At 39.5% G+C, this 18513-nt stretch overlaps 1 protein-coding gene across 1 annotated transcript in view; it reads left to right on the top strand.

The window, feature by feature from the left end:
- Positions 1–1585: 1585 nt before the first annotated feature.
- LOC134357346 (protein eyes shut homolog) overlaps positions 1586–18513 on the top strand; it is a 352502-nt gene continuing 335574 nt past the window's right edge. The window contains exon 1 of the mRNA XM_063068797.1: positions 1586–4388. The gene's annotated coding sequence lies outside the window, so the exon portion shown is untranslated. The remainder of the gene's footprint in view (positions 4389–18513) is intronic.

Raw genomic sequence — 18513 nt, 5'->3', positions numbered from 1 at the left:
CAAGCAATTCTACCACATAGAAAAAATGGTGTTGTTGACAGTGATTTTTCAAAGTACAAATTGTGCCCTGGTTTGTTCAAACCAAGCAAAGGCATTTTGCTTCCATAACTCCTGCAGTTTCAAAGCAACTGCATTGGCTGACATGCTCAAATACTCTGGAATTGTCCTAGAGCATCGGGGTCACTAATGTACGTTTTCACAAATAAAATTAAGTGAGGTATTTTATGTTTAAGAAAAACTGTAACAACTCCCTTATTGTACTCGAAACACAGAACACAAAGCACGGTGAAAATACTTTATGTCATTACATCATCGCATCAGACCAGCCTAATAAAGTGATCCCCACGTCAATGTGGGTGGTTGTGAATTATGCGTGTTTTCACATTATTCTACAAATGAATGCAAATTGTATTCACTTAACACCCATGACTTTGTGGCTAAGTATTGCTTCAAAACCATATACAAGTTTGCCGGTGACTCCACTGTTGTGGGCCGTATTAAAGGTGGTGATGAATCAGCATATAGCAGGGAGATTGAAAATTTAGTTGAGTGGTATAATAACAACATCTCATTCAATGTCAATAAGAATAAAGAACTGATTGTAGAATTCAGGAGAAGGAAACCAGAGGTCCTTGAGCATTGGAGAATCTAAGGTGAAGATGGTCAGTAACTTTAAATTCCTGCGTGTCACTATCTCAAAGGACTTATCCTCAACCCATCATATAAATATAATTGCAAAGAAAGCATATCACCGCCCCTACTTCCTCAGAAGTCTGGGGAGATTTGGCATGTCATCAAAAACCTTAGCAAACTTCCATAGATGTGTGGTGGAAAGTGTGTTGACTCCTGTCATTACGGCCTGGTGTGGGAACACCAATGCCTGTGAATGAAAATCCTACCAAAGGTAGTCAAAGATTGTGGGGAGAAGGCAAGAGAATGAGGTTGAGAGGGAAATTAAATCAGCCATGATCAAATAGCAGAGCAGATTTTTGATAGACTAAATGATCCAATTCTGCTCCTATGTCTTGTGTCCTCAGGAACTTATGAATCAAAACCAATTTCTCTCACACAAAGCTTTTATCAATGCATTTGGTTGTCTAACCTCATTTATTCTCTGTCAATTTCTTAGAGTCTCTGATGAGTGAGTTAACAAGCAAGGACAAAGAAACCCTGAAACAGTCACTACATGGAACTGATAAAGACTTGGATGATGTTTACAATGGGTTCCGCTTCATGGAACACTGAGACCAGTACTAGAGAGGGAGAAAGTTATTCTGTTAGAGCAGGCTTCATGTAAACCATGCTGGGACATGTGTCTTGGTGAATTGTATAAGTAGAATTGTAGACAGGACTTTAAGTTAGTTAGAGGGAAGGATATTACTGATGTTGGGAGATTCCGTATCTAAAAAAAATGTGCTTGGTGCCAAAAGACAGCAAAGTGGCGGGGGAGGGGGGAGAATAAAAATCGAAGCATGACAGGAAGAGGCAGAAAATATGAGCAAAACTGTGTGTCAGGAGACAAATCCAAACTAAAAGTCTTTGCAGCCTAGGGCTCTTTATCTGAATGCATGTAGAATTTGTAACAAAGCATTCTGACTGGCTGCATCACTGTCTGCTGTGGGGTGGGGGCTACTGCACAGGACCAAAAGAAGCTACAGAAAGTCATAAAATTAGTCCGCTCTATTGAGTACTAGCCTCCATAGTACACAAGACATCTTTAAGGAGAAATGCCACAGAAAGGCGATGTCCGTTATGAAGGACCCCCATCACACAAGGCATGCCCTTTCCTCATCGTTACCATCAGGTAGGAGGTACAGAAGCCTAAAGGTACACACTCAGCCATTCAGAAGCAGTTTCTTCCCCTCTGTCATACAATTCCTAAATGATCATTGAACCCTTGAATACTACCTCACTTTTTAAAATATATATAATTTTTGTTTATGGGCTATTTTTAATCACACACACATACAATTACTGTAATTGATTTACTTTTTTATTCTTCTTTCTATATTATCATGTATTGCATTGAACTGCTGCTAAGTTCACAAATTTCACAACACACACCAGAGATAATAAACCTGATTCTGATTTTGAGGTCGTTAAACTTTTCTCTGCTACTCATTATTTACAGGGGCTCTGTACAAGAAGGGACAGAGCCCACTGTACTTCCTGAGAAGGCTCCCATCATTCAATGTCTACAGTACTGTGCTGCAGCTGTTTTGCAACTCAATGGTGACCAGCGTTCTATTCTATGCTGTAGTCTGCTGGGGCAACAGGGTAAGAGCAGCTGACACCAAGAAGATTGCTAAGCTCGTCGGGAAGGCTGGTTCTGTTCTGGGGGTGAAACTGGATTCCCTAGTAGTTGTATCTGAGAGGAGGAAGCTGCAGAAGCTACGGAGCATTGTGGACAATCCCTCTCACGCTCTCCATGACATACGACACAAGCAGAGGAGCTCCTTCAGTCACAGACTGATTCCACCAAGTTGCACCACTGAACGCCACAGGAGATCCTTTCTCTCAGGGGCTATAACACTTTACAACTCCTCCTCCTCCTTAAGTATATAAGTATATGGTTTCATTGCACATCTGTGGTTTGCATTATTACTTTTTAATGCACATTTTATATTCTTTTTTGTACCTCAATGCTTACATTTTGTATTTTAAGACTGAGTAACCTTGCAAGAGTAGTTTCCTTTGGGATAAATAAAGTTTTATCTTATCTCATCTTATGAGCTGGTAGCACAAATAAATTTGATCAAATAGCAATTAAATAGGAAATTAATCTCATGGTGGTATATGGTGACTCACAGAGTATGTACTTTGATAATAAATAAACAAATTTGATGGAAATAATGAGAGCAGAGGAAAGAAAACATGGGTGTTCTTTAGGCTCTTAAAGTGTTGCATCTCCACAGGGTAAAACTAAAACAGGAAAATATCAAATGCCTGTAACAAGAAAGTGCAAAGATGATGGTTTTTTAAGAGACTCTTGGATAGGTCTTGAAAGTTACTGTTTTGTGGCAGTTGTGCAGTGCAACATCAGGTTCCTGTACCTCCTGCCTGATGATAGTAATGAGAAGAGTTAATGCTCCAGATGGTAAAGGTCCTTAATGAAGGATGCCACCGACTTGATGCACCATCTTCTGAAGATATCATCTTTGGTGCAGAAGCTTGTACCCCTGTTAGAATTGGCTGCCTACAACCCTCTGCAACCTCTTTTGAGACAGAATAGGTTAGAGGGAAATAGGTAGACCCATGCAAACTGCTCTGGGCTGAATGGTCTCCTTCAACATTGCATGGAAATTTAAAAATAAAAGAGCACAGCAGAAATACGTGTCTGATCTGCTAAGATTAATTTGTGACTGTAGGCACTACATTTTAGCTATATATACTGTCTTTTACACCATAGCCCCAGAGGAAAGATGTTTTGTTTAACTCAATACATGTGTATAATGGAATGACAGTAAACTTGGATTTGAGCTTGAACTTGAAGCAATTTCCATCATGAAAATCAAAACCCAAAAATTTCCTCTAACATTTTATATACTGTTTTTGGAGATTTTCTCTCTCACCATCCCCTTTCTTTGTCCAGGAGATTAGATGTAGTAGCCTCAATTTGTTGAACATATTCTTCATTGTCTAATCAAATTTAGTCCTATCACAGAGTTGTGCATGTTCATTTTGTATAATCCTCAACCCTTTGATTTGTTTTATTTTGTTCTATTGTGGTGAAATTATTCAAAATTCCTGGGCTGATTGTTCTACCTCAATTGTTCTAGAGCAGCCCATGGAAATAAATAGTTGAAAGCAATGAAGTTGTAACTGTGAAGTTTGTTGAGTCAGAAAAACAGGAAGTTTAGGCATAGCTAACTGTGTGGAATGGGTTTGCTTTCTGACATAGGGGCCTATCATCTTGTTTCACAGAGTGACTTTCCTGTGCCTTCTTTCATTGATGAATAATGAGAGTGTAAGGGAAGTCACAATAGGGAGGATGGTGTTTGCAGTGGGATCAAAATTTCTGGTGGTGCTCTCAGATCCCTTCCGTAGTTCCTTCATTTTCCCAATGCCAAAGTCTATTTTAACTTTCTGTTCTTAGTAAGTTCTTCTAAATAGATTTTCTGTTTAGAATTCTTCAGCTTTGAAGAAAATTGACACCAGTGAAGAAATACAGACCGATTTGGATAACAGATGGATCTCAGGAAAATTTTGCAACCAGTAGGCTGTGGAGTAATACAATACCTATTCAAAATTACATGATCAAATTATATTTCCCTTCTTCGTAGGAATAACATGCTCTGTGAACTTTGATGAGTGCTATTCACACCCCTGCTTGCATGGAGGGACTTGCAGTGACTTGATCAATGGGTTTGAGTGCATTTGCTCTGAAGGTAAGTGGGACAAAACATTATATATTATATATATACCAGTATATTATTTCTCCACCATGTGCTTTCTTAACTTATTCATTAAAGGCATTTGGATATCACATGCAATATCTCTGGCCTGAGGAGTCAGTTCAGAGTCAACCACTGTAAAACTGTACTCACAAATAGGTCAGTCAGTTATGTACAATGAATGATCAGGAGTCTCTTAAGGGGGCATGAAAGCAGTCTCTTTTATTTTGTCTCTTGAAATGAATTGTGGGGTTTTATGATCCAGTCATATCATGGCTATTAAGGTCAGTGAATAATAAGACCACAAGACTTTGGAGCAGACTTAGAACATTCAGCTTAATGAGTTTGTTCTGCCTTTGCCCTGTAACCAAAGATGTCCTTGCTAATCAAGAAACTATCAACCTTGGCATTAAATAGAAGGGAATAACTGCACTCACTTGCCCCATTATTGAAATGTTCCAACAACCAGTGATCTCACTTTAAAGACTTCTTAACTTGTTATCTCATTTTCTCATTGTTTATTGCTATTTATTTATATCTGCATGTGCACAGTTTGTTGTCTTCTGCACTCTGGTTGATCTTTCAATGATCCTTTTATAGTTACTATTGTATAGATTTGCAGAGCATGACCACAGGAAAATGAATCTCAGGGTTGTATATGGTGACTTATATATACTTTGATAATTAAATGTACTTGGAACTTTAAATATTCCCAGTGACAGCTGTCTGTGGCAATGAATTCCATAAATTCAACACCCATTGGCTAATACAAAACAGGCCCTTCAGCTGAACTGGCCCATGCTGACCACAGTAGTCTCCCTGCTAGTGCCAGTTTCCTCTCTTCAATTCATAATCCTCCTTGCCCCTTCTTTCCATGTACCTATCCAAATGCTTTTCATATGTTGCAATTATACCTGTATCATACTTCCTATGGCAGCTCATTCAACGTACACACAGCCCTCTATGTGAAAAAGTTACCTCAGTTTTTTTAAAAATCTTTTCCCTTTTATTTGTGTCTCTGCCCATTAGTTTTGGATTCCCCAACTTTGGGGACAAGATTTTGTCTTTTTAATGTATTGAAACATTTGTTTTAATTCCAGACTTATTTAATTCCTTAAATTCAAATCACCCACTGCTATGGTGGTCTATGGTCTCATGCCACTGTATCGATGGTACAAAACTCTGGCTTCTTCTTCAGTGACTTAACCACCCTTCACTGTTTCATTATGCACTTTAATTTTTAGACTGTTCTGTCTTTTCAGGAGAACTCAGTTGTAGTCTTCCAGGTTGAAGTCAGTTTTACAGATATTGGCTGTAGACATTGGGTCAGTTCTATCCTTCTTCTTGGGTTGATATAAATGACCACACTGGACTTTCTTGAAGTACATGTGAATTCTCCTCAATGTTTTGGCCAATATTTATTCCTCAAACAATATCATAATAACTGAGCAGTTTCATTTTGATATAGTTATAAAGAAGGCAAGACAGCGGCGATACTTTATTATGAATTTGAAGAGATTTGATGTCAACAAATACACTCAAAAACTTCTATAGATGTACGGTGACTGAAAGAAGCTGCAGAGGGTTGTAAATTTAGTCAGCTCCATCATGGGTACTAGCATACAAAGTACCCAGGACATCTTCAAGGAGCAATGTCTCAGAAAAGCAGCGTCCTTTATTAAGGACCTCCAGCACCCAGGGCATGCCCTTCTCTCACTGTTACCATCAGGTAGGAGGTACAGAAGCCTGAAGGCACACACTCAGTGATTCAGGAACAGCTTCTTCCCCTCCGCCATCCGATTCCTAAATGGACATTAAACGCTTGGACACCACCTCACTTTGTTTTTTTTAATATATAATATTTTATTTGTTTGGACAATTTTAATCTATTCAATATATGTATACTGTATAAAGTATACTGAATAAGATTTACTTATTTATGATTATTTTTTCTTTTATATTATGTATTGCATTGAACTGCTGCTGTTAAGTTGACAAATTTCACGTCACATGCCTGTGATAATAAATCTAATTCTGATTCTGATTCTGATTATGTGCCCACACTCCCATTAATGGTTTTATGACCTTATTCTGCATCAATTGCCTTTGTGTTCCTTACATTAAAATAAATAGATTCAAAAGTCGCTGGAAAGGATACTGCAATATTTTATGTTAGGGGGCAATTCTAATAACTGCAATGGGCAGTTGTCCTGAGACAAAAGGTTGCATCTGCGAGAGTTTAGAAATGATGAACAGAGGTATCTGACAGCGAGTGTACAGACAGGATGTTTCCTCTTGTGGGAGAATCTACAATTAATACCAACGAAGAGCACTCATTAATGGCATAAATAGGGCAATTTCTTTTTAAGAAGGACATGAGTATTTGGAACTTCTTCAAAAGGCAACAGAGGCAGAATCTTTGAATGATTTTAAGACAGAGATTGATAAATTCCTGATAAGCAAGAAAAATTTGCAATTATAGATTACTTCAAGTAAACAAGAATGTAGAATTCAGGTTACAATCAAGTCATCCATGATCTTATTAAATGGCAAACAGGCTCAAAATATGGTACTAGTATCCAGATGAAGGGATTTGACCTGAAACAACTGTCCACTTCCTTTCATAGATGCTCCCTGTCCTACTGAGAACCTTCAGCTAATCAGATTTTGCTTGCGAGACTAAGAGATCTATTCCTGCTAACCTGTCTTACACTCAGTGGCCACTTTTTTAGGTACACCCGTACACCTGCTCAGTAATGTAAATATCTAATCAGCTAATCATGTTGTAGCAACTCAATGCATAAAAGCATGCAGACATGGTCAAGAGTTTCTGTTGCTGTTCAGATTCAACATTGGAAAGGGGAAGAAATAAGTGATTTTGACTGTAGAATGATTGTTGGTGCTAGACAGGGTGGTTTGAATATTTCAGAAACTGTTGATCTCGGATTTTCATGGACAACAGTTTCTAGAGCTTACAGGGAATGGTGCAAAATCAAAAGTATAACATACAGTGAAAAGTGGTTCTGAGGATGAAAACACTTTGTTAACGAGAGAAGTCAGAGGAGAATGGCCAGACTGGTTCAAACTAAAAGGAAGACGACAGTAACTCAAATAACCACACATTATAACAGTGGTGTGCAGAAGAGCATCTCTGAATTCACATAACATCAAACCTTTAAGCGGATGGGCTACAGCAGCAGAAGATAACACCAGGTTCTACTCCTGTACCAAACAGTGGCCACTGAGTGTATGTTATTCTGTTAAGGTGTATAAATACATCCTATAATCTTAATTGAGTTAAGGAACAAATGCACCTTGTCGAGTATACTTGACTTCTTGAAATCTTGAGCATTGTTAAATTTGTTAAATTGTTAAACAACCTTGAAGCTCAGAGTAAAATGTAAATGATAATATTTTCTGTTATGTGATCAAGCCTTATATTATCAACTACTAATGTATCATTATGTTCTTTCCTTGAATCTCTTTATAAGCTTGAGCAAACATGCTGAGATAATAAAAATGATGTATTTTATGTATATTGAGAACACTATATAGTTTTAGTATGTTAACCTGTATTTTCTTCATGAAAATAGAACCCTTGCTGGATTCTATTGCCTGTATTATTTCCATAAAATAATTTAACAGCTGAGCAAATTTATGTAAATGTGACTGCATTTTGTATGTTTTATGTATACATGCATTCTACCAACTCAAGAGAATGGAATCTTCCATTCTGCACTTACTGTTCAGATTTCCAAATTAGGGGCAGTATGACCAAAAGAGTACATAGAACAGGACTGCGCAGGAATAGGCCTTTTGGCGCACAACATTGCGCCAAATCAATTAAATTAGTAAGCAAGTGGTCAACTAAACTAATCCCTGCTGCCTACGCAATGTCCATGTCCTTCCATTTTCCTCATATTCCTGTGCCTATCTAAACATCTCTTAGAAGTCCCAAATGAATCAGCTAATCATGTGACAGCAACTTAATGCATAAAAGCTTCTACCACCACCCCAAGCAGTACGTTCTAGGCATCCACCACTCTCTATGTAAAAAAAAAACTAGCCCTTCACATCTCTTTTGAACCTCAAACAGGAGAAAATCAGCAGATGCTGGAAATCCAAGCAGCACACACAGATTGCTGGAGGAACTCAGCATGCTAGGCAAACTAAAACTAAAAAGTACAGTCAATGTTTCGGACCAAAACCCTTCAACAGGACTGGAGAAAAATTGCACATAAATCAAAATATTATTCCATAAATAAGCAAATAAAATGTAAGTGTATGTAGTAAAGTGCAGCACAGGTAAACAATAAACAGCTCACTGTCCTATCGACATGACCTCGGTGGTAGCAGGGTATTCATTAGTCACACAGCCTGAGGGAAGACGCTGTTACCTGGTCCGAGCAGTCCTAGTCCTGATGCGTCTATACCTCCTTCCTGATGGTAGAGGGTCAAAGAGATAGTGGGATGGATGGTAGGGATTTTCAACAGCTCGGGCTGCTAGTCTGCAACTCCCCCAGTACATGCCACAAATGGGAGGGGGGCAGCGGTGGATTGAGACCCCAGTGATCTTCTCCGTGTTGTTTTACAGTTGTCTGTATGGTCTTATGGCCTGATGCCTTGCAGCTTCCATCCCACACAATGACGTAGCCAAACAGGGTACTCTTGATGTTGCTCCTCTTAGAATGTGGGGTAGGGAGCCTTGCATACCTCAGTCTCCTCAGGAACTGTTGACACCGCTGTGCCGCCTTGAGTAGTGAGGAGGTGTTGTGGGTCCGAGGTACACATTAAGGAACTTGTGCTCTTCATTCTCCTCATAGAAGAGACATGGATTTGCAATGGAGAATGGTTGGCCTGTGTTTTCCTGAAGTCCACCATAATTTCTTTTATCTTTTCCTTGTTTAGACTCACGTTGTTGGTTCAGCACCATTTGGCAAGCCTCTCTACCCCCTCCCTGTACATCAAATCATTGTGCTGATGATGCCAATCACTGTAGTCAGTGAACTTCATGATGCTGTTTGAGTTGAATCTGGCAGTATATTCATGAGACAGCAGCATGAACAACAACAGACTGAGTACAGCCCTTGGGGCTGCCACTGTTGGGTAATGATTTTCTCAGCAGTCTTGGCAATTCTTTGTAGGAACATGCAGTCAAATGTGTTTTATTTAATTTTGTGTTTTATAAGCAGGGGCTACTTAATCTATCCAATAACACTGAAAATTTTCACAATATTCAAGAGAACTTTTTTCTATTCTCTCATGATGAATAATGTATTTCCCACATTATATTCCATGTGCCACAGATTTGTCCACTCAATTAACCTATCTATTATCCCTTTGCAGAGTTTTCAACCTCATTCCAACTCACTGAGAGTTGAAGGAAAAATAGGGAGAATAAAATGGATTTAGATTCAGATTTATTTATCATATTTACCCCCAAAACATGCAGTTGAATGTGTTAACAACCAACACACCTAAGGATTTGCTGGGGTAGTGTGCAAGTGATGCTACACATTCTGGTTCCAACATAGCATTTTAGGGTTAGTATAAATTGTTGAAAGACAGTAGACAATAGGTGCAGAAGTAGACAATTTGGCCCTTTGAGCCTGCACCGCCATTCTGAGATCATGGCTGATCATCTACTATCAATACCTGGTTCCTGCCTTGTCCCCATAACCCTTGATTCCCCTATCCATAAGATACCAATCTAGCTCCTTCTTGAAAGCATCCAGAGAATTGGCCTCCACTGCCTTCTGAGGCAGCGCGTTCCACACCTCCACAACTCTCTGGGAAAAGAAGTTCCTCCTCAACTCTGTCCTAAATGACCTACCCCTTATTCTTAAACCATGCCCTCTGGTACTGGATTCTCCCAGCATCTGGAGCATATTTCCTGCCTCTATCTTGTCCAATCCCTTAATAATCTTATATGTCTCAATCAGATCCCCCCTCAATCTTCTTAATTCCAGCGAGTACAAGCCCAGTCTCTCTAACCTCTCTGCGTAAGACAGTCTAGACATCCCAGGAATTAACCTACTGAACCTACGCTGCACCTCCTCCACAGCCAGGATGTCCTTCCTTAACCCTGGAGACCAAAACTGCACACAATACTCCAGCTGTGGTCTCACCAGAGCCCTGTACAAATGCAAAAGGATTTCCTTGCTCTTGTACTCAATTCCCTTTGTAATAAAGGCCAACATTCCATTAGCCTTCTTCACTGCCTGCTGCACTTGCTCATTCACCTTCAGAGACTGATGAACAAGTACTCCTAGATCTCTTTGTATTTCTCCCCTACCTAACTCCACACCGTTCAGATAATAATCTGCCTTCCTGTTCCTGCTCCCAAAGTGAATAACCTCACACTTATTCACATTAAACGCCATCTGTTAAGTTTCTTCCCACTCACCCAGCCTATCCAAGTCACCTTGGATTCTCCTAACATCCTCATCACATGTCACACTGCCACCCAGCTTAGTATCATCAGCAAACTTGCTGATGTTATTCACAATGCCTTCCTCTAAATCATTGAAATAAATCGTAAACAGCTGAGGTCTCAATACTGAGCCCTGTGGCACCCCACTAGTCACCACCTGCCATTTCGAGAAACACCCATTCACTGCTACCCTTTGCTTTCTATCTGCCAACCAGTTTTCTATCCATGTCAATATCCTCCCCCCAATGCCATGAGCTCTGATTTTACCCACCAATCTCCTATGTGGTACCTTATCAAATGCCTTTTGAAAGTCAAGGTACACCACATCCACTGGATCTCCCATGTCTATCTTCCTGGTTACATCCTCGAAAAACTCCAATAGATTAGTCAAGCATGATTTGCCCTTGGTAAATCCATGCTGGCTTGGCCCAATCCTATCACTGCTATCAAGATATGCCGCTATTTCATCTTTAATAATGGACTCTAGCATCTTCCCCACTACTGATGTTAGGCTAATAGGGCGATAGTTCTCTGTTTTCTCCCTCCCTCCTTTCTTAAAAAATGGGATAACATTAGCCATTCGCCAATCCTCAGGAACTGATCCTGAATCTAAGGAACATTGGAAAATGATCACCAATGCATCCGCAATTTCCAGAGCCACCTCCTTTAGTACCCTAGGATGCAGACCATCTGGACCTGAGGATTTGTTAGCCTTCAGTCCCATCAGTCTACTCATCACCGTTTCCTTCCTAATGTCAATCTGTTTCAGTTCCTCTGTTACCCTATGTCCTTGGCCCATCCATACATCTGGGAGATTGCTTGTGTCTTCCCTAGTGAAGACAGATCCAGATAGATGGTTGATACAGTCTCTGTGTGATGCATACTCATTTCTATGCTTGTGACTCTCTGATACTCCAACTCCATAATACAAATATAGACTGCTATGGAAGATTGATACCAATTTAATTATTATTCGCACTTACATATCTCTTAGATATATGCAAAGGGCCCAGGTAATTTGTGTACCTTGTATCTCATTAATTTCTCCAGTGTCTTTTCTTTACCAATATTAATTACTTATTACTATTCTGGATCATTGTCTCTTCATACTCTGGAGTATGTTTATTCTGGTATGTGTCTTCTATGTAAATGACAAATTCTTCTGTCATATCTGAAAGCTTTCCTTATTCCCCATGTAATTTTTCAGTTCTCTGCTCCTACCTGATTCCAGTACATCATACTCAAGCTCAATGTAAAATTTAGGGTCTGTCGAGCAATTCAAAAAAATTCAATTGCAATTAATGATACAAATAATAACAAGTTAATTGCTATTTTAATCACACTATTAAACAATAGTAGAATACTAATATTCTTGAAAGGTCCAATATAAGTGTTTTGTGTTTATGATCTCATATGATCTAATTCATAATTCTCCTCATGTTAAATCTCTTTGTGTGATAGCTCCTCCTGCCTCGTTTAGAAGTGGGAGGGAACCTGACTAACAGTACACTTTATTGGGACTATAGAGAAGGATGAGGCATTGAAAAAGGGATTTTAATTTGACATTAACAAGTAGTCAATGCATTAATAAAATCAGTGTTTTAATCTGTGGAAAATAACATGGTCCGAGTTTAAGGCTACTGCTCTTTTCTCCAGGGGACTATTGCAACTACATGATTTGGCACTTCTCTGAACTGCTTTTACCCTTCCCTGTGCCCCGTCGACTTGAAATCCTCAATGACTATTGCATTACTTTTTGTTATAACAAACAGGAAAATGAATAAAGTAAAGAAAAAGGCAGCAAAATTGTCCAGTGCTGGTCAGAAGTGGTGGCTATAAACTACTCTTGCCGGTATTTGAATTTCCATACTGTCACTTCGTTCCACTTTAAAAGGTTCTGCTCTCAATCTCTGGAGTCATTTTCATTCCCCATTATGCTCCTTTTTCAATTTTGGCTGAGATGAAATGACGTGTATTCTGCAGTGTTTAGTTTCCAGCTTCGGCTCTCATTGCAAAGCACTTCTATAAAAATTCATGTCAGGATGGTTTGTGATTTCATCATGCTCTCATGTGCTGACTACCCTTGTTGGTCTAGTGAGATGGATGAGAAGGTGCTGTCAAAAAAGTTCTCTTATCGATGCTCCATGGACATCTGTGGCTTAGGTAGGCTCTGCTCAGCATCACTTTCTCATGGATGAAAAATACCAGGGTCCCACATGTTCTAGCGTGTTATAAATAAATAAAACTACTGTAGATCTTTTGGGACATTAATGTTTAATTTTTGATTGAGAGGATTACTTTGACCTGGATTTTGTTGAGTTTTCTGAGAATTTTTGAGGTTGCAGAAAGCAAAGCGAGTGATGATAATTACATCATACTACTTAGCAGGAAGTTTTCATTTAGCTGCCCCTGAAAGTATTCATCTGTAGGCTGCATTAGAACTTTGATTTGTGTTTTTATGGCATGATTAGTGACTCAGGATCAAATCTAGAGTGTTCCCTGGTAGACATTTTGAGCAATACTTACGACCAAAATCCGATCAAGCTTGTAAACACTGGAATTAATATTAATTTTTTGAAGCACCTGAAGCAATGATCTTGCTTCCCTTTACAAAAGTTGCTGATCTATGAATTCCCTCATGTTAAACTGTGTGATACACTGGAAATATTGCAGTCAAGAGATAATGGTGAGTGTAATTCATTTCTGGTTATTTAGGTGCAAAAAATAATGTTTGCCTTTAGAGTTCACCTCTGCACAGTCCTGCTTCTTCAATTTAAAGTTGATGCACTTTATATTGTAATTGCTTTAAAATATTATTAATATTAAAGTCTTATATTTCTTAGCATAAAAACATAATTACTGGATTTTAAACATAATTATGGTTTAAGTATAAATGTTTTAAGTAGAGGTGAATCTTACAAGGGATACGCCTGAACTGTTAAACAGAAGCACATTTTCTTTTATACTTAAGAAAAACTTCCGAGACCTTTTACCATGTGCTGGATCCCTCTAAAAGTGATGGCTGATGCACTGCATTTCAGGGATCAGCCATTGTCCCAATCTTGTTACCTGTGAGTGCAAAAGAGAATTGATAAGCTGTTTCATAAATAATTGGCCGAGCTGGGTCAAATGCAGAAATTTCCCAGAAACATTTCTGACTTGTGATGAGATGTCATACTTGCTTTGGAGATTTGTTAACTGAATAAATCATAACAGAATATCCAGCCCCTATTGCTTATTCAGACTTAGTGTTTGAGTTTTTGATCACTATTGACCATGAGGATGTTTGTATTGGGTGCTCAAAAATATTCAAACTATTGAATGTTTAGGGTTTGGAGAAGAGCCTCGGGTCTTCCCTGTTGGAGAAAGATAGAATACTATCAGTATTGAGATATGAGGCCTCTGATTATTTTACCTTTTCATCTGAGGTAGGTATCATGAAGAAATGGAACATGGTTTGAAGAAAATAAAACTTTTTTTCGGCTTCTATTATCTCCCAAATATGAGGTTAAATTAATGTGTTTTTTTTAATTTGAGAGTCATTCTGTAGAACAAAAGAATGTAACATGACCGGGGAAAATTTCAAGCCCACCATATTTTCCTATTATACTTATCTAAATGAATGTAGTTAATTAACTTCTCCGAAACTTGCAAGAAAATTCATTAGTGTTGGCTTCTGGTTTACTCGTTAACAAGCAAAACAATTTTCTCCAGAGAGTCATGGACGTACACTGTGTGGATGACCAAAGCTAATGAGCTGCTTTCGCTTTGTTTTGTGAAATCTTTTGATTTCCAAGTTCAAAGGCATTTTTCAGAAACTTTGCTTTCAAAAACATATCTGCTTTTTTTAAATCACCTTTTATAAATATCTCCTTTGCTGGACCAAAAATCAGCTGTGTTCTATACAAGGCAGCAGACGTGTTCCTGCGTCGGAAAAAGTACCAGCTGCTGCCTTTGTTTCTGGGGTTGTGGATATGACTTGTATGTATTTTCAATATTTTAAGGTGCATAATACTATCGATAATGCATAAAAACATAGAAACATAGAAAATAGGTGCAGGAGTAGGCCATTTGGCCCTTCGAGCCTGCACCGCCATTCAGTACGATCATGGCTGATCATTCAACTCAGAACCCTGTACCTGCCTTCTCTCCATACCCCCTGATTCCTTTAACCACAAGGGCCTTATCTAACTCCCTCTTAAATATAGCCAATGAACTGGCCTCAACTGTTTCCTGTGGCAGAGAATTCCACAGATTCACCACTCTCTGTGTGAAGAAGTTTTTCCTCATCTCGGTCCTAAAAGGCTTCCCCTTTATCCTCAAACCGTGAGCCCTCGTTCTGGACTTCCCCAACATCGGGAACAATCTTCCTGCATCTAGTCTGTCCAATCCCTTTAGGATTTTATACATATCAATAAGATCCCCCCTCAATCTTCTAAATTCCAGAGAGTATACCCTCCAATCCTTAGGAACTAATCCAGAATCTAAAGAGTTTTGAAGAATTATCACTAATGCATCCACTATTTTGTGTGCTACTTCCTTAAGCACTCTGGGATGCAGACCATCTGGCCCTGGGGATCTATCTGCCTTCAATCCCTTCAATTTACCTAACACTACTTCCCTACTAACATGTATTCCCCTCAGTTCCTCCATCTCACTAGACCCTCTATTTCTGGAAAATTATTTAAGTCCTCCTTAGTGAAGACAGAACCAAAGTAGTTATTCAATTGGTCTGCCATGTCCTTGTTCTCCATGATCAATTCACCTATTTCTGACTGTAAGGGACCTACATTTGTCTTAACCAATCTTTTTCTTTTCACATATCTATAAAAGCTTTTACAGTCAGTTTTTATGTTCCCTTTCCTAATTAAGCCCTTTGTCCTCCTATGCTGGACTCTGAATTTCTCCCAGTCCTCAGGTGTGCTGCTTTTTCTGGCTAATTTGTATATTTCTTCTTTGAAATTGATACTATCCCTAATTTCCCTTGTCATCCACGGGTGCACTACCTTCCCTGGTTTATTCTTTTGCCAAACTGGGATGAACAATTGTTGTAGTTCATCCATGTGATCTTTAAATGCTTGCCATTGCATATCCACCGTCAACCCTTTAAGTATCATTTGCCAGTCTATCTTAGCTAATTCACGTCTCATACCTTCAAGGTTACCCTTCTTTAAGTTCAGAACCTTTGTTACTGAATTAACTATGTCACTCTCCATCTTAATGAAGAATTCCACCATATTATGGTCAATCTTACCTAAAGGGCCTCGCACGACAAGATTGCTAACTAACCCTTCCTCATTGCTCAATACACAGTCCAGAATGACCTGCTCTCTAGTTGGTTCCTCGACATATTGGTTCAGAAAACTATCCCGCGTACATTCCAATACATCCTCTTCCTCAGCACCCTTACCAATTTGGTTCACCCAATCTATATGTAGATTGAAGTTGCCCATTATAACTGCTGTTCCCTTATTGCACGCATTTCTAATTTCCTGTTTAATGCCATCCCCAACCTCACTACTACTGTTAGGTGGCCTGTACACAACTCCCACCAGCGTTTTCTGACACTTCGTGTTATGCAACTCTACCCAAATCGATTTCACATCCTCCCGGCTAATGTCCTTCCTTTCTATTGCGTTAATCTCCTCTCTAACCAGCAATGCCATCCCACCTCATTTTCCTTCATGTCTATCCCTCCTGAATATTGAATATCCCTGAATGTTGAGCTCCCATCCTTGGTCACCCTGGATCCATGTCTCTGTGATCCCAAGTATATCATATTCATTAATAACTATCTGCACATTCAATTCATCCACTTTGTTACAAATGCTCCTTGAATTGACACACAAAGCCTTCAGGCTTGCTTTTACAACACTCTTAGCCCTTATACAATTATAAAAACAGCATCAGCGAATACATCCTGATTGGGGTGTTGAAGAAGACAATAAGATATAGGAGCAGAAGTAGGTCATTCAGCCCATTGAGTCTGCTCTGCCATTCAATCATGGGCTGATCCAATTCTTCCAGTCATCCCCACTCCCCTGCCTTCTCCCCCATACCCTTTGATGCCCTGGCTAATTAAGAACCTACCTATCTCTGCCTTAAGTGCACCCAATGACTTGGCCTCCACAGTCACTCGTAGCAACAAATTCCACAGATTTACCCCCCTCTGACTAAAGTAATTTCTCCGCATCTCTGTTCAAAATGGACATCCTTCAATCCTGAAGTCGGGCCCTCTTGTCCTAGACTCCCCTGCCATGGGAACTAACTTTGCCATATCTTATCTGTTCAGGCCTTTCAGCATTCAGAATGTTTCAATGAGATTCCCCCCTCATTCTCCTGAACTCCAGAGAATACAGTCCAAGAGCTGCGAGACGTTCCTCACCTTCAGAGAAGATGATTAAATTCCCCTTCCATTCATAGAAAACTTTTGAATTTGAATTACATTCATAGAGAACCCTTATCACAGAGAAGTACAGTACAGAAACTGGGTTTTCAGCCCATCTAGTCCATGCTGAAACCATATAAACTTCCTGCTCTCATTGACCTGCACTGGGACCATAGCCTCACATCCCCCCCCCACCCCCCACATATTCCTACGACCTATCCAAACTTCTCTTAAACATTGAAAGCAAGCTCGTACAGACCACTTGTACTGGCAGCTCATTCCACCCTCTCAAGAGCCTCTGTGTGAAAAAGTTTCCCCTCATGGTCCTCTTAATCTTGTCACCTTTCACTCTTAAACATGGATGACAAACAACAAAGGACCCAGCACGCCACTAGTCACAGGCTCCACTCAGAAAGACAACATTCCACTACCACGCTTCTCCCACAAAGTCACAAAGTCAAAGTTTAATTCAGTTTACTAACTTACCCAAAATGCCGAGAAACTGAACGTTCTCGACCAACCTCCCATGCGGGACCTTGTTAAGTGCCTTACTAAAGTCCATGTAGACAACATCCACTGCCTTGCCTTCATCCACTCTCCTTTTAACTTCCTCGAAAAGCTGTAAGTTTGGTTACACATGACCCATCATGAACAAGGCCATGCCAACTATCCTTAATCAGTTCATATCTATATAAATACCTATTTATCCTTAGAATACCTTCCAATAATTTTCCCACAGCTGATGTCAAGCTCACAGGCCTATAATTTTTGGGATTCTGTTTGGAGTCTTTTTAAAAAGGCAAAACAATGTTGACTACCCTACAATTCTCTGGTACCTCTTCTATCACTAAGGATTTTAAATATCCCTGCTGGACCCCAGCAATTTCTGCAGTTGCCTCCCGTAGGGTCCGAGGAAACACTTTCTCAGGTCCTGGAGAATATTTGATCCCTATTTACCTCATGGTAGCAAGCACCTATTTTCCTGTAATCTGTACAGGGTTCATGACATTTTAGCTGCTTTCTCTCATGTCTGTAGACTTTATATCTGTCTCCCAAGGAAATGCTGGTGCAAAGAATGCATTTATGATCTCCCCCATCTATTTTCGCTCCACACATGGATTACCATTCTGGTCTTCCAGAGGACCAATTTTGTTCCTTGCAATTGTTTGCTCTTAACATATCCATAGACTCTCTTAGAATACTCCTTCACCTTGTTTGCTGGAGCAACTTCATGTCTTTATTTAGCTTTCCTGATTTCTTGAATGTTCTCTTACATTTCTTGTACTCCATGAGTACCT

The sequence above is a fragment of the Mobula hypostoma genome, chromosome 2 (assembly GCF_963921235.1).
Source record: "Mobula hypostoma chromosome 2, sMobHyp1.1, whole genome shotgun sequence".
NCBI lineage: Eukaryota > Metazoa > Chordata > Chondrichthyes > Myliobatiformes > Myliobatidae > Mobula > Mobula hypostoma.
Note: the sequence above shows the minus strand (reverse complement) of the source record. Positions and strands in the feature narration are given on the sequence as shown.